Source organism: Octopus bimaculoides, chromosome 5 (assembly GCF_046866305.1).
Source record: "Octopus bimaculoides isolate indiv1 chromosome 5, ASM4686630v1, whole genome shotgun sequence".
Taxonomy (NCBI): Eukaryota; Metazoa; Mollusca; class Cephalopoda; order Octopoda; family Octopodidae; genus Octopus; species Octopus bimaculoides.
Genome location: NC_142932.1, coordinates 6,270,056 through 6,285,555, shown reverse-complemented (window position 1 = coordinate 6,285,555; position 15,500 = coordinate 6,270,056). Strand labels below are relative to the sequence as shown.

The 15,500-nt window shown below is 35.5% G+C and overlaps 1 protein-coding gene across 1 annotated transcript in view; it reads left to right on the top strand.

Moving 5' to 3' along the window:
* LOC106884390 (uncharacterized) overlaps positions 1–15,500 on the top strand; it is a 647,954-nt gene that overhangs the window by 555,116 nt on the left and 77,338 nt on the right. The window lies entirely within an intron of this gene.

The following is a 15,500-nucleotide window of genomic DNA, read 5'->3' as shown; positions in this document are numbered from 1 at the left end:
ATATCAGACAGCGTAACATTTTCAACTGAAAAAGCTCTTGTCCTGACGGCACGTTTCTTTAAAGTACATTAGATCGACCGACATGCATACTCATTGAAAACGCATCCGTGTTTAAATATCACAAAGCTGCATCTTCTCAAGTGACATTGACACTCTCCCAAGAGTTCGATGCCGTCAGAAACACCAACGGCATCAGTTTCACAGTAAACTACGTTCAATCTCAGACTCTGTAAACTGCGCCTGACTTCACAAGTGAATGGGCAACGCTTCTCTTCAACCTCCTCGACGTCCTCCACCATTTCCTTCACTTCCTCTCCCCTATAACAACAACAACAACAACAACAACAACAACAACAGCAACAATAATAATAATAATAATAATAATAATAATAATAATAATAATAATAACAATAATAATAATAATAATGATGATGATGATGATAATCCTTTCCACTATAGGCACAAGGCCTGAAATTTGGTGGGGGGAGTCAATACATCGACTCCAGTGCGTAACTGGTACTTATTTCATCGACCCCGATAGGATGAAAGGTAAAGTCGACCTCGGCGGAATTTAAATGTTAAGGACAGTTTGATTTATATAATGTATAAGCATTTCTTTAGTTCGTTCAACCTATTGCAGCTAAGACCATGCTGGAGCACAACCCTCACAGTTGATTAATCTATATTTTAAACTATCACTCTATGTTTTTTTACATGCTTCTTATGGTTTTCACTAAATATGGCATCTCTGTTTGGTAGATACATCTAGGTGTCATTTTTTTTTCTTTTTTGTTAAATTGCTGATCAGTTCTGTAAATGACTAACGGCTGCTGTGGAGGTTTCTGGTACTAGTTTTGAATAAGGACGCTTTTGGGATCCAACAATACATCCCATTCCCCTTGTATGTTTTCTCTCTTCTATGGCACAGTTCAAAACCAAATTTTCATGCCTCTTCCATATGTGTCATTTTCTTTCTACTTGTTCCAAAGAATAGAGACGTAATGCCTGAAGATGTATTTTCAGAGTGTTTAATTTTCCTGATTAATTTTTCTAAATGTTATGGCAATACATGAGAGAATCGATAAAGTGATGGATACAAGGGCATGAGACGCTTTAGTACAAAACCAGAAGCGAAACCAGAAGCGAAAAAAGCTTAGTTATCATGCTCGACCTTTGGTAATCAATGAAGGCAGCGACTTTGACCTGGCGGTTCTTCAACAAGGGACACATCAATACAGGGGCCAAAGAATCACAACTACTCCCGCCTATACTACACCTTTCGCGTGCTTAAAGCTACGGGAGTAGTGGTATTCCAAGCCTCAACCATCAGTGATCAACAAAGACCATAACTGATTACGCAACACTTCAACAAGAGATGCAATCGTTATCCGTCTATCATTTCCGCTCACAAGCTTTTGGTCATCTTGAGTCTATGAAAGAAAACAGTTACGCCAGGTACAATGCAGTGGAATCCTACTAAGAACCATGTAGTTGCGAAACGAAATTCTTAACCCATACAGCCATACATGCGCCCGCTTTGTTTACAGCTTTCCTTTCTCTAAATCTGTGTTCCCGCCTTGTGCTTGTACTAGAAATCAATATTTCAAAGAAGAAATACACACAAATATCTAATACTTTTATTTTACAAGTAAAAGAAAATCAAATCTTAACGTTACTTGCTTCAAGGAACTTCATTAAATGTGGATGCCAAATTTGTTGGGTTTTTTTCTAATATATGAAAGTTATTTAAATGATTCCAAATTGCGAAATATAATTTAATTTCATTTTTTTTTAAAGTTTCTCAACCACAATGGCTGAATTTAACAAAATAAATGAGAGGACATAAGAAAAATCTATTTAAAGTCATTTATTACAACACTTCATTGATATAATATTTTTAACAAAATAGAATTTTATCTTTAACAAGTTTGAATCTCGACGGATTTATTGTTAGTACTTTTTTTTATGTAATTCAGTTTATTTTTGCTGTTTTATTTTAATGTAATACTTCTTCAGTATTTAAATGAAGCAAATCGGTGAGCTTGCAGAGTCATTACTGCACCAGGCAAAATGCTTAACGGTATTTCTTCCGGCTTTACGTTCGGAGTTCAAGTACCACCGGCGTCGACTCAACCTTTCACCTTTTTCAGGGCAATTAAAATAAGTACCAATTGATCACTGGGTCGATGTAATCGACTTACCCCGCCCCCGAAATCGCTAGCCTTGTGGCAAAATTTGAAACCAGTGTTTAAATAAGGATTTTGTTTTATTAATTCATGATTACTCGTTATACACATGTGTGTGCGTGAGTGTGTGTACTCACACACAAATGGATGACTAGGCGAAAGTATCACTCAAAACATAGTTGGGGTGTTAAATATTTAGCAGCAAATTGTCTCAGTTCCTCATTCTTTAAAATTTCGTGGGCGTAGAACACATCCACATCGTTATATATATATATATATATATATATATATATATATATATATATATATACGATTACTGTAGAATAGAGTTGTACTTTCTATTAGTTTGTTTTCTCTATTTCGCTTTTTTTAATGCCGTGTAAAATAAAACATCACAATTGATCTTTATCGATCGTGAGTACATAGCTGTTCGGTAAAAGAGTGTCGTACTTGTAGAGTTAATATAACAGCAGGAGTTGTGAAGTTAACAATTTTCACATCCGCAACAGGATTTATAAATCGCTTTAAACAACTGTAACCGGTTCGCAGGTTTACAGATAAGAAACATTTTAATTTTTGTAGTATATCATTTTTGTTAGTTCACAGTTTGGTTCAATATATTTTGCGTTTGTTTTACGAGAATTTTATATCATATTAATTTAAAACATTCGAAATGTTTTTCTGTTTTAGTACTTTTGGTGAAGGTATTTGTTACGTTTTATTTGTTGCAGTGTTCTACGGCTTGTACTATTCTTAAAGTACCTTTTGTTAACTAATCTTTGTTTTATACTGCGTATATATCAAGTACTTCGTTTGTAAAGACGCATCTAAATGGTCTTCTGCGTAGGGATTTTACCATTGTCATTTTCCTGTCTGTATAGGTATTCTCTGTTTCCTTATAATTATAAGCATATATACGTGTCTTCGGTGTAATCGGACGTAGTGTAACTATTGTTTCCTATCTGAATGTTACAACTCCTAGCAATACAATGGCTCCATTTCTAAACATTCTAAAAATGGAGTCATTGTATAGCTGAGAGTTGTATTTCTACTGTTCTAGATGTTGAATTTTAGTATAGAGTTGTTTTGCAAGTCATCCATTAATTTCACACCTTCCAATGTGTCCATTATGACAACATATCTACAGTATATCCCTTGGTACCACTTTGTTTTGTTCTCTATTTTCGGTTAAGTAGAAAACATAAACATAGCCTCTAAGGAAAAACCTGTCTTTGCGATCTGTTTATATAATTTGTTCGTAGACACCATTCTGTTTTATTCTAGGATGCTTGTATAAATAATTTACCCCTTTGCCTGTCTACATATCACAAGTAATACACAAGATATGTTTCTCTGACATCCATGCATCATATATGATACATATTCCAATTTTTTTCAACCACCAGAGTAATTTGGAACTTATAACACTAAATTTTATATTACTCAGAGCATTCGAAACAAGGGATAACTGAGCTTACGTATTACATAAACATGTAATTTATTCCATACTACGTGAAGAAGGTTGTGAAACGGTCGTGATCCTGTGGAAGTTAAGTGGTTAATAAATATATACACACTACTCATATCCATTGACTTCATGATTCTATAGAAACATGAAATGCGATCTTCAACGCCCAAGATGACATGGCTGGAACGCTTTTAATTATAGATCTGCTGACAGCAAAACACCAACAACAACGAGAAGCAAAGGTTTGGCGTAGGAATATAACGAGATTAAACTACTCTTCTTATTCCAATATGTCTTATCGATGTCTCTTCACACACACACACACACACACACACAAACACACACACACACACAACACACACACACACAACACACACACACACAACACACACACACACAACACACACACACACGCACGCACGCAAGCACTAAGTAATGGTGCTTCTATCCAAGAATACACATTTGAATGGGATTTTAATAGCTTTTGAATAGATCGATATTACAGGTGATAATACTGGCGCCTGATAAGTTGTCAATTGGTCGATAGAAATAGAAAAATATTAAAATTAATGCACTGCTTGCTTCGAATCAGATGCACACCGAGCATGCATCACGTACACACGAACACAAACTAATCTTAAAACAGATTATAATATTCTCGTACTATCTCCGAAATGCAGTTACCACACACACAAACACGTGCACGCACGCACACACACATATGCACGCACACGTTAAGACACAAACGCAATGGTTTGTGCCTATCTGTTAGTCGTGCACATATACATACATGTATTGAAAAATGTACACACATACGCGCACATATTTGCGTACGATAAGATGGAGCGATGGTTGTGTGCGTATATGTATGTGTATTAGCATGTGACTACAATAATTTGTAAATCTGAATTTAATGAATATTTTCATTAATATCAATATGATTATGAGTGTATGTGTGTGTGTGTGTGTGTGTGTGTGTGTGTATACACCTTATTACATATGGGATTTCGTACTTCAATATGTACATATTTAGTCTATATGAATACACAAACATGAATAGATATTGCAATACAAACATAGAGCTTTCATATATATATATATATATATATAGAGAGAGAGAGAGAGAGAGAGAGAGAGACAGACAGACAAACAGACAGACAGAGACAGGCAGACAGATATGTGTATATATATATATATATATATATATATATATATATATATGAATGTCTATCACATATATTAAGCATGTGTATAAATGCGCCTGTATTTAATAAAATAAGTGCGTGTGTGTGTGTGTGCCGAGGCAATGAGGGTTATGCGAGATGTGGTTATTGTTAGTTTGAAACTATATATATATATATACATACATACACACGCTCTAACTTTTCGACTTATAACTTAAGTGTGCATGAGTAGTGTATCCTTACATCAGTTAGCGGGTGAGTACTAGTTATTTCATGTGTTCGTATCTGTTCCGTGTCTTCTTCCATACATTTCTGTGCGAGCGGCGGCGGCGAGGCATTACTCTATTTTCAAATAACGTAGTTTTACACACATTCTTTCCTCTCTATTTTTCATAGCTGCTTATGTTTCTGCACTTGCTATTTCCTTACGTTCCTTTTCGTTCTGAATTCAAATTGCACCAAGGTCAAATTTTCCTTTGATTCATTCGGATTCGATAAAATAAAGTACCGGTCAACTACTGAGGTCCATTCGCTAGGATATGACCACTTCCAAATCTTGTGAGCTTGTTTCCTGTCATTTTGCTTTTGCTTTGGTGATCTCATTTAAAACCATACTTTTGGTTGTGACCAAAGCGATGATAGTTGTAATAGTGGTGGAGCCGATGGTGAATGTGACGAAGATGTTGGTACTTTGATTCTTCAGTTTCTGGCGGTTTCTGGTTTTTTGTCTTTCTTTTTTACTTTTAGTTGTAGTAGTTGTAGTATTCAAAGTCATTGCGATCAAAGCGGCAAGTATTTAGTATGTTAGACAAAAACAAGAGAAAAAAGAAAGGAAGATATCTGAGAAGCTTCCCTAAGAATCATAACAAGATCAACGCAAGGTCTTAAAAGAATTAATGTTTTTCTAGTAAACAAGACATTTTTCTTGTTTTTGTTGATGCTTTTATTGACGTTGAAATTATTCCATATTTTGCCATAGTGGCCCTGCTTAAAATATCTTTTATGCACTGTTTACGGATAAATCGTCTTAATAGAGGTCGCCTTCGTTCCTACTTATTTTGTTCCTATCCAAGTCAGCCATGAAATAAGCAAACTTATAATAAAAAAAGAAGCAATCCAACCAATACCAAACCGTTCTGCAGTAAACCTGAAACTATACTGTCTAATATGGCCTTCCTTTCCTATGACAGTTGAGTTGTAATTTGATGGGCTTTTACCTCTATTTGAAGGAAATGGAGTAATCACGTAGATGGTCGATTGTTGTCTCTCCTACCTGAATCGACAAATGTAGACGAATTCATCTCAATAATTCAAATTGAGGAAAGACTGTAAGACCTTACGAAGAAATGTCTGCTTATAGAGAAGTTCGTACCATAGCGTATATGCGTGTTTATCTACAATCTAATACATATTTATATATCTGTATCTTCATGTGTAGAAGCTCTGATATATTTGTATCTCTCTCTATCTCTCTCTCTCTCTCTCTCTCTCTCTCTCTCTCTCTCTCTCTCTCTCTCTCATCTCTCTCTCATCTCTCTCTCTCTCTCATCTCTCTCTCTCTCTCTCTCTATATATATATATATATATATATATATATAGAGAGAGAGAGAGAGAGAGAGAGAGATAGATAGATAGATACATAGATATATAAGAAACGGTCGTAAGATGCTTTAAAACTCAATTTAAAACTTTTAAACTGTCATATTTATTATTATATATTTATACGTGTACATATTTACATATATTTTTATATATATTTATATTTTAATACAAGAATTATTTTGCACACGTATATATATTTCTAAAGAATTTTCTAATATTGATTTCCTGATATTAATAATAATATATTATAGAAAATATATATATAATCGCTCGTATTAAATACATAAATACTTTAATAGTATTAATACTTTGATACAATAGACCACTCAATATAAGTTCAGTATATAATATTCTCATTGGATATATTTAACTAAAGATTTATATAAACATACACATATGTATATATTATTTGTGAGTATGTGTCTTTGTGGTCGTTTTTGTCGCCCCTCCACATGACAACTGGGGCTGGTTGTTTTGTGTTCATGTAACTTACCGACGATTCAGTAAAAAAAAATGGCCGACAGATTGAGTAACGATTTGTTCGCTTTTATACTCCCAACAAATAAGTGTTGCAGTGTGGTCGCAGTCCAATAACTGAAACAAGAAAAAAGAGTAAGAGACTAATTATATTCAGCAAAGAAGAAATAAATAACTATGCAAGTGTTATTTATTCGTGATTATGTAAAACATATTTAAATATTCTTGTTTTTTTTTTTCTTCGTGCACAACAATGACATAAACAAGACGTAATGAGGCAAGTGATAGCAAATATAGAAACTAATGTATCGACGGCTTGCTGGATTTTTTCTTCCATAAAAACAAAACAAGATCACTGTGTTTGTGTGTGTGTTTATGTGTGTATTTTTGTGCGTGTGTTAGTGCCTACACGCGTGTGCATGTTTGAGAGTGTTTGTTATCTAATAGATGTTAACATGTACAAATATATTTATGTGCTCATACACTCAGTCATGTATGTAGGTATGTGTGTGTATGTGTGTGGTGGGGTGTGTTTATCTGTGACCTAACAGATGTTTATATGTACGCATATTTACCTGTACACATATAGACATATATATGTCAGTGTATATGGGTGTGTATCTACGATCTAATACATGTTTATATATCTGTATTTTCGTGTGTACACACATACAGTCAAACATATATGTGAATGCGCGTGCGTGTAAGTGCGTGTTTATGTATGTGAATCTTTGTGATGTAATAGGTGCTGACACATATTTAATATGTGTATACATACAAGTACACACATACAGACATACGTATGTGTTTGTGTTTGTATGAATGCGTGTGGGCAAATGTGTGTGCAAGCGAATCTGTATGTGTGTATTCGACTGAAGTTTGTATGGCTGGAAACTGAGTAACAATATGGCCGACTGGCTAAGAAATCGGTATTGCAATCATGAGGTCCTAGGGTCGATCCCATGGCGTGGCGTCATGGATAAATTTAATTTTCTAGAGCTTCGGATTGGCACATACACCCAGAACCACGCTTAGAAGTGAAACTTAGGTTTTCTGTGAATCACTTTTGATAAAACTTTTCCCAGATGGTTTGCACACTATGGCAACACCATTGTTATGTTTACATTATTCTGTGTAACGTCTTTTCTTTTTTTATTTCAGATTCTTCAGTTTTGGGGTGAACCACGCTAATGGTTTTTGAATGAAAATAACCCATCTAGACATTTTTTCAGAAAATGAAAGGTATTGATAGATATTAGGCATACATTGAGTATATGCTTAACAGAAAACTATAATAATGTTATAACATTTATTGACATAATGAATTATTTAGCCACATGAGCGCTATTTCGACAGATAACTTTAAAAACCCTATTAGTTATGGAATCTGTCGATTTCTTAATAGCAGTAGGTTGGAATGCTCTGCTACAGCTTTGATGGTCACCCTTAAGACATCTTTCAACGCAAATTGGTGCCCATCGGCATAAACTTCTTGTTTAATGATGGACCAAAGATTTTCGATAGGGTTGAGATCCGGAAATGCTAACGGCCGCACCATCAACCTTTCACTTTGTATGCTGTAGGACCCTAGGAATGTTTGGGTGGTCCTAGCAGAGTGGGAGGGAGCGTTGTCATGCATGAATATGAGATTAGAAGTGACAGCGGTATGTCATCTAGCCAGGGATGCAAAACCTCCTTCAGGAGATTGCAGTAGGCGACTGCGGTCACTTCAAAGTCTTCAGGCACCCTGAATGGGCCAACAAGTCTGTTCCCAGTGATACCAGCCCACAACTTGACTCCTCCACCCTGTTGGTGATGTCGTAAATGTTGGTTACTCTCATCTCCAAAACAGACCCAACCATTTGCCCAACCGTCAGGTTCGTCAAGGGTCGGCCTGGTTTCGTCAGTGAACAGAACACAATGCATGTCTAACGTCATGTACTTTTGGGCCCATTGAAGCCTCAAACTCTTGTGAGGAGGCAGTTTCAGGGGTTCTCGCACAGAAGTCATGGTCCCGAGGATGCGATTTCTGGTGGTTTTTGGTACATGAGGAAGCCCAGAGGCGGTGAAAATGGTTTTGCTTGTTTGTCCAGGTTTCCCACGTAACTTGCGACCAATACTCCTTAAATACCTAGCTGTCACAGTCTAAGAGGTCCCACAGCCGGATCGTTTCTTCTTTGGTGGTCATGTGGCTAAAAAATTCATTATGTCAATGAATTTTATAATACTTTTATGGCTTTCTGTTAAATTTTTACTCAATGTATGTTTAATATCTATGATTACCCTACATTTTCTGAAAAAATGTCTAGACGGGCTATTTTCATTCTAAAGATATTAGCGTGGTTCACCCCAAAACTGAAGAATCTGAAATAAAAAAGAAAGGACGTTACATAGAATAATGAAAGCATAACATTGGTGCTGCCATTGTGTACAAATCAGTTGTAAAAGTTTTATCAAAATCGATTCACAGAAAACTGAGAAATCCTAAAATTTATTCCTAAGCTATTAGCGTGGTTTTGGGTGTACGTTACGAGTGAAACTGGGTGGACGAAAACAATGTCAGATACTTCTATGATCAATTCTTCCTGTATACTTGCAGGTATGCAGTTCCATGCACAAAGGTCCATGTAATACGCTGATCCACCTTAAGAACTGCATTTAGGGTACATTTGTTTTTAGAATGCTCAGTTACTTACTCTTTGATTCAGCAACTGAATCCTCATCATTGAGCGACGGATATCCACTACATACATGCGTGCTTGCATGCATACATGGTGATTGCTCTATCTTCACAGATGATTGACTTCTCCTTGTGCTTCCTGGTTGTCAATTACATTTCTGACTTTCCGTCTATACCATCACAACAGACTACTCAGTCCCATTGGAGATGTGCATGGTTTGAAGTATAGACTACAGCTGAATGTTGCAACTTACTGTGTGCTTCCAACTGGTGAGGTTAACACATGTCACCACTCTTCCATTGCCATAGGACTTTCAGTAAATAGAAAGACAAATACAGATACCCTAAACAGACATACATCATTGGATTATAGTGATAAAAGCTTGTACACAACACGAGTACACTCTCTGAGTCTCTGTGTGTCACGTGTAAACGCAGATTTTACATCAGAGTGCCCCTATTCTAAATGGATGAAGTGACAACAGCTAAGGATTCCTCACTCCCAGTGGTTTACTGCGCTCTCTGACACCAACCAAGGGAATTTCTGCGTCCTCGCGCTCAGATGGATCGTCATCACATATGTTAGTTAACTGATACATACATGGGTCAAAAAATAAGGGTGGGAATTAAAAATTAAAACAGCCAGGAGTTAAAACACAACCGGCCAGATACTGTTGTGTGGGACCACAAAGAAAGATATGTTCTGTTTTGGAAAACAGCTGCCTTTTGGACACCAGTATGTTAAGAAAAGACAAGAGAAAGAGGACAACTATGGACCACTAATAAGGAGTTTGCAAATCCAGTTACCTTTCAGTACACTTTCAGCTTCATACCTATTATTACTGGAGCAACAGGATACATAGCGACCTGCCTGGAGCAAAGTATAGCTGAAATTGAGATCTTGGGGAGAGAATGCAAAGCCTTAATTCATACACTACAAATGATCACGATATCTGGAACTATAAAGATCTGATAGCCCGGCTTAAGCCTTAAAGAATGATGGTTAAAACAGGCTGTTTATCTTCACAACCTTGCTACTAAGTAGCCTGCCGGTCGAAATTTACTCTAAATTAAAAAGAGAAAAAGAACATACATACATATACATACATACATACATACATACATACATACATACATACATACATACGTACGTACGTACGTACGTACATACATACATACATACATACATACATACATACATACATACATACATACATATATACATACGAAAATACCTCAGTTGAACTATTGAGAGATATACAGTTACTCGACCCCTTACAAGTTCAGATTTATACCTGTTATTATTGGGTCACTAGGATATGTAACACACTACCTAAGTACCAATCTTTAGAAATTAAGCTTCTCAAAACCAGAAAGGAGAAAACTGATTCAAAGATTACTGATCCAAGCCATCACTGGAACTGTAAAAATCTGTAGAACTTTCCAGTGGTTCATCATTTAAGTATATATGCGTGTGTCTAGACATGCAACTATATGCATGAGAATACATACATAAAACAAAACATGCAAATCTGCATATAGACTGATTCCAAATACTGCACATATACACACATACATGCAAAAATACCCTTTTGGTGTTGTTGAAATTACAATGAAGGATCTTTGGATCGAGGTTAGAAAGCGGTTCTTTCTCTGTTGGCAAGAAATCTTGAAATAAAACTGAATAATAACATACATGCATACATACATACATACATACATACATACATACATGCATATATGCAAGCATGCATATAAACAGGTCAACGGATGTAACTCGAGCTTCATAGAAAATCTTTTGTGAAGCAGATTCCATAATGTTAGACACCTACGAAAGCACAAAATCATTCATAAATATATGCAAAACAAAAATCAATAAATAGATATTTGAACATATTTGTATTTGGGTATATAATATTCTGTTACTCTTTTATTGGTTCCAGTTAATGGTGTTTGACCATACTAAATCCGCCACTCACATCAGTATATATACATACACACAAACATATACAAGTATGTATGCATATACTCATATATATATATATATATATATATATATATATATATATACATATATATGGGTTGGGGGTGTGTGTGAGAGATGAAAGAGAGAGAAAGATAGAGATATAGTTAGATAGACAGAAGTGCGAAAATGTTACGTCTATTCATCGATATAGTCTCGGGAACGCAGTACCGGTTTGATAGAGAATACAGGAAAGGAAACAAAATTACAAACAACGATGAAAACAATATAAGTAATGCAAATAATGTTAGCGTTATGCTTATTTTATTTGTAGTTTTATTCCTTTATTTTACTTATTTATTTACTTATTGCCGATGTTGTTTGTCTATTTTTATTTCCATCTCCCTGTCTCTTCCCGGTCGACATCTAAAGATAACAAAAACATTTTTGAAGAAGATACAAAAATGAAATTAAAAACCTATTAGACTTTCAAAACTATTATTATTATTATCATTATTATTATTATTATTATTATTATTATTATTATTATTATTATTACAACTACTACAGCTATTAATCGGTATCTCTTTGGTTGTCTTCATCTTATTTTTGTAAGTTATCTTTCTGTTCTTTTTCATTGCAAACCTTTTGTCATAATCATTTCGCCTTTGTAATCTTTCGCTTGGTGTCCTTGTGAAAAATAAAAGAAATCGTTATTATTTATGCTATTGTCGTTGTTATATCTATTTTTATACGTTATTGTCTATTGTTGTTGTTGTTGTTGTTGATATAGCTGTTTCTTGTGAATTCTGTACGTTGTGGTAAATCTCTCAGTCAAGCAAATGTACATCGAAATTTCATTCTCGCTCAATTCCTCGGAGACAACGTTTGTAAAACCTACTTTCAACTTTTATATTATTTTGTTACTGGTGTTGGTGGAGCTGTGAATCGCGGCACCAGTCATTAGTTGCGGGTATCGACTATATATTTTGAGCTGATAAGTTAACCTCTCATATGTACCCTCTCTATTGTAGTTACCGTATTATTGGTGTTTAGCCTCATTTAGTCAGGGCTAGAATGCTTTTGATCGAGCTGATCTAATATCAAATGCTTCCCAGCCATAATCATCCTGTCTTTTACCCAGCTGCAGTGAACCCAAGGCTACATTACTCTGTTACTGTTAATTGCTTCGTTCATTAGACTGTGGTCATGCTGGAGCACCGCCTTAAAGGGTTTTAGTCGAAGAAATCGACCTTAGAACTTATCCTTTGTAAGCCTTGTCCTTATTCTATCGTTCTCTTTTGCCGAAGCGCTAAGTTACACCAACATCGGTTGTCAAGCGATGGTGTGGGGACAAACACAGACACAAACACACACATAGACACACACACGCACACACACACAACACGCACACACACGTATATACATACATATATATATATATATATATATATATATATATATATATATATATAACAAATAATAAATGAGTATATGCATATATACGTACAGGTATGTGCATACCTACGTCTACCTGTATATATAGGTGCATATCTGGGTACAGGACATTGCAAACAAAACGTAGACAAGAAAATAATAATAACCAGAGTACAGAAAACACACAAGCCACATAGAGAACATTTTCCTTCATCAGCTACCCCCGTTTTAACACCGGCGTTTCGAAGAGTTGGGCAGGACGCATCGTTAAAACGGCTCTTCCCATGGACCGCAAATTAAATTTGTATACACAAATCAAACCTGTGCCATGGAGGAATGTAGTGGCGGACAAAAAACAAGACAGGAAAACAAACGGAAAAGAAAACAAGACAGGAAAACAAATGGAAAAGGCTATGCAGCCAGACGTGAAAAATTATGTGTATATGAACGCTGTGAGGCACGAACTGAAAGTAGGGACGAAGTAAGTTCGCGTGTTTTACTCGGCGATAGCCAAGGAAGAAAAGAATTAGTGACCGGAAGCATGTGACCAGGCAGGGGTAAGGAAGAGAGAGAGAGTGGTAGAGGGAGAAACAAAGGGAGGAAGTAGAAGAATAGGTGAGCAACGCGAGAAAGAGAGGAAGAGAGGAATATAGTAGTAACAGAAGGAAGAACGAGAGGGGAAAGAGAGAGATATAGTAGTAACAGAAGGAAGAACGAGAGGGGTAAATAGAGATACGTAGTAGTAACAGAGGAAGAACGAGAGGGGGGAAAAGTGATAGAGAAAGAGATAGAGTCGCGTCAGAAAATATAAAGTTGATAAAACTACTTACAACAGGGATGACGCAGGCGTTCGATCGTATGTATATACGACGATCTTCTTTCAGTTTCCGTCAACCAAATCCACTCACATGGATTTGGTCGGCCCGGGGTTATAGTAGAAGACACTTGCCCAAGTTGGACTGAACTCGGAACTATGCGGAAAGCAAGCTTTTTACCACACAGCCACGCCGACTTGTTCTTTTCTAAAATGGTAGTATGTGATTTGAAAACAAATTAACTGCTGTTTGTACCATATCAGGCGACCATATAGTGGCTCTCTTGCTAAATGGAAACTTTATATGATTTGTTTATTTATTCATTTATCTTTTATCTGTTACTTGTTTCAGCTATTTGACTGCAGCCATCCTGGGACACTGCCTTGGAGAGTTTTGGTGGAACAAATGGACCCCAGGGCTTTTTTTAAAGTCCAAAACCTATTCTATCGGTCTCTTTTGCCGAACCGCTAGGTTACGGGGAAGTAAACACACCAACACTGGTAGTCAAGCGGTGGTGGGGGACAAACAAAGACACACACATGGATATATATATATATATATATATATATATATATATATATATATATATATATATATATAGGATATCCTTTAGTACAGCGCAACTCATTAGCGTTCTTAAGGAACAAAAATAGGCAAGAATGGAGAACAAATTCCAAAGGTCAAATCCCTATATCGAATTAAATCACTTCGCATCATAAGCAAGTTCATATACAGTATCAATTCAAGTACAAATATACAAATCATGAAAGCGTATAATACATAAATGCACCTGCATTAAAACTTTCAATTTTTACGAATCGATGACAAGGTTAGAAGGTAGGAATCCAAGGAGCTATAGTATCCGATGAATTCGGATGAATGTTTAATGAGTACATATTCATACGATCGTTTCGAAAAATTTTGGTTTGAAATGGGCGAGTATTCCATCCATAACAGTTGACCACATTTCTCTTATCAGAGGTGCATTAAAGATTTAATATTCTAAATATTATATAATTTCTAAACAAAAAAGCGTTTTAAGATAATATTAAATTTTTTTTTAAAAAAGATTTGTAAAACATCCCAAAAATATAAGAACTTTCCTAAAATTCTCCATTCTTGCCAATATATATGTAAGAATTCTCCATTCTTGCCTATATATATATATATAAGAATTCTCCATTCTTGCCTATATATATATATATAAGAATTCTCCATTCTTGCCTATATATATATATAAGAATTCTCCATTCTTGCCTATATATATATATGTTTGTGTGTGTGTGTGTGTGTGTGTGTGTATGTATGTATGTATGTATGTATCTATGTATGTAGGACTTCTTTCAGTTTCGTCAACCAAATACACTCACAAGGCTTTGGTCGTCCCGGAGCTATAGTAAAAGACATTTACCTAAGGTTCCATACAGTCGGGTTGAGCCCGGAACCATATGGTTGGAAACCGAGATTCTTACCACTCAACCACACCTATGGTTTTATTTATTTATTTATTTATTTGGTGGTCGCGAGTGTATTTAGGAATTGAAACTCTGATTAATGTAGCCACGTAGCATAAATATATTCCTGACGAAACATTCTGAATTTTATCCAATCTACTAGCCTCCGAATACCACATTCCTGTTATAGATTATTACATTTATTCATTTTTATATTGTATTTAATGAAATACA